The sequence below is a fragment of the Nanorana parkeri genome, unplaced genomic scaffold (assembly GCF_000935625.1).
Source record: "Nanorana parkeri isolate BGI_ZX_2015 unplaced genomic scaffold, ASM93562v1 scaffold2013, whole genome shotgun sequence".
Classification (NCBI taxonomy): domain Eukaryota; kingdom Metazoa; phylum Chordata; class Amphibia; order Anura; family Dicroglossidae; genus Nanorana; species Nanorana parkeri.
Window position 1 is genome coordinate 99,385 of NW_017308281.1, and position 2,866 is coordinate 102,250.

At 52.3% G+C, this 2,866-nt stretch overlaps 1 protein-coding gene across 1 annotated transcript in view; it reads left to right on the forward strand.

Moving 5' to 3' along the window:
• The window catches only part of LOC108800400 (transcription factor Sox-6-like), a 128,839-nt gene that overhangs the window by 61,314 nt on the left and 64,659 nt on the right, over positions 1–2,866 (forward strand). The gene's annotated exons all lie outside the window — the stretch shown is intronic.

Consider the following 2,866-nt stretch of genomic DNA (forward strand, 5'->3'; position numbering starts at 1 on the left):
GTGCGGCGGAGGTGAAATACGGAACAGAGATTGTACATGGCGGTCAGAGGAGACATGGAGCTAATTATACTGAAGTTGTCATAACCCCCATCATGTGTCAGTGACAGCATACATAACCACCATCATGTGTCAGTGACAGCATTCATAACCCCCATCATGTGTCAGTGACAGCATTCATAACCCCCATCATGTGTCAGTGACAGCAATGCAATCATAACCCCCATCGTGTGTCAGTGACAGCAATCATAACCCCCATCATGTGTTAGTGATAGCAATCATAACCCGCATCATGTGTCAGTGAGGAGCAATCATAACCCCCCTCATGTGTCAGTGACAGCAATCATAACCCCCATCATGTGTCAGTGACAGCAATCATAATCCCATCATGTGTCAGTGACAGCAATCATAATCCCCATCATGTGTCAATGACAGCAATGCAATCATAACCCCCATCGTGTGTCAGTGGCAGTGCGGCTACACTACCCAATAGGGTCATTCTCTCCTCCCAGTGCTGGGAGTGCAGACAGTGTCCTGGTACCTGGCACCCCTCTGCCACTCTACAAGGTGCCCGGGACAGAGCGGAGAGCCAATGGGCTGCGTGTTGGGTGCCGGGGATACGGCGGGTATGTACCGGCACATCAATGACAACACGCACACACCGGAATCATCAATTTATTGGTTTTATATTTTAAAAAGGGGCGGGGCTTAGCTGTAACACACCCGGTGACCGGCCTGTTCCAGCTCATAGACTCCTCCCCCTCTGACCTTATCATAGCGCCATCCGCGTCCTCGCCACTTCTGTCACGTCCCCGCTGTGCGAATGTCCTGAGATGACTTATCTGTGGACACGGAACAGAAAATAGAAATTTTATCAGTCAGATCGCGCACGGGGCCGGTACATGGGAACGAGAGAGGAAGCCGAGTCAATGCTGTGAGATTCACACGGGGGCCCCACACGGACCCGGAGCCCTTCCGGGCCAACAGCAGGTCTGAAATCAGCGGAGTTCTCCCTATTCATTATTGTAGGGGCTCCGGGGGGGGCGGGGGATGGGACGACAATATTTGTTAAGGGGTCAGTTAGCTGTGATGTCGGGTTCCACTAACAGGAGCTCTTCCTCCAGGATTCCTAGCAAGGATCCATGCTGGGACTTGTAGTCCTCCAGCCACAGGTCCTCCAGAACTTTGGCCGGTAAGATGTAAAATAAATCCCTCCCCCCCCCCCATTCGCAGAGTAAGAGGTCCCGGCGGTCGGGAGAGTGAAGCGGCTAATGAGAAGCCGATTTGAGGGTCTGTGATTGAGAAGGTCAAAATCAACAGGTTTGTGCCCGGGGGGGATCGTGCCCAGCTGGTGCTACGCGGATGCTGCAGCAGTTTACGCGGTCAAGTGGCGCTCGTCTTGCGGGGAACGTCTGTTTGGAAAGGCTGCTGCGAGTGTCGCGGCATAATGTGCAGCTGTTTTCATCTCCCTTTAATAATAAAGCTCCAGCCGGCCCCGTTTCCTGCTCGTCGCACCGCCAGCGTTCCACGCCCGCCGCATCCTTTTGATAAGTACCCCGGGGCGCTGCGCCGATCAATAAATCATGTATCTGTGGCAGAGATAACAGATTGACATCATTACTGAGAATTAAAATGTAATTTCTATCTCGGAGGATCCGCCGGTGAGTATCAGACGCCGAGGATCCTTCCACATACTTCTCTCCTTAATAAAGTGTTCCGGACAAAGTACGTTCACCGATGCGCGCCGCCGACACCTGACCCGGGAGCTAAACTTTGTCTGAAATTCCGAAATACAACCAGTGAACCCTCACATGTCCTTTATTACCCTACACCGAGCCTGAGAACCCATCACCCAACCCAACGCGGGCACCATACACCCAATGCAACCTAGCTACCCTAAGCCCAATCCAATCCCTACACCCATTCGGAGTACCCATCACCCAACCCAACCTGGGTACCATAAGCCCAATTCAACGCAACCCAGATACCCTACACCCATTCTGAGTACCCATCACCCTTCCCAACCTGGGTACCCTACACCCTAAGACCAACCCAACCCAGGTACCCTACACCCAATGCAACCTAGCTACCCTAAGCCCAATCCAATCCCTACAACCATTCGGAGTACCCATCACCCAACCTGGGTACCCTAACTCCAACCTGGGTATCCTACACCCCATGACCAACCCAACCTGGGTACCATAAGTCCAACCTGGGTATCCTACACCCCATGACTAACCCAACCTGGGTACCATAAGCCCAATTCAACCCAACCCAGATACCCTACACTCATTCTGAGTACCCAACACCCTTCCCAACCTGGGTACCCTACACCCAATGCAACCTAGCTACCCTAAGCCCAATCCAACCAAACCCATGTACCCTACACCCAATCTGAGTACCCATCACCCAACCCAACCTGGCTACCCTACACCCTATGACCAACCCAACCTGGGTATCATGCATCCAATCCAACCCTGTTACCCTATACCCAACCCAATCCAACATGGATACCCTACACCCACCCTGAGTACCAACCCAGCCTTGGTACCTTACACCCAACCAAACCCTAGTGCTCTACACCCATCACTCAACCCAACCCTGGTATTCAACACCCAGCCCTGGTACCCAGCACCACAAATGGTGTGCCGCTCTCCGGCAGAGTGGGAGCAGAGGAGAAGAAGCCTCTGATAGGGGTAAGAACATATGACTGGAAGAATGTAAAATATCTCTGAGATAAAACCTCTTACTTTAAATTTGTCTGTTTATAACACCGCGAGTACACTGACCGTCTGTGTGACACCATGTGGTACTAAAGGATGAGACCGATATAGAGACTGGTGCAGTGGGAGCATTCAAATACCCACCC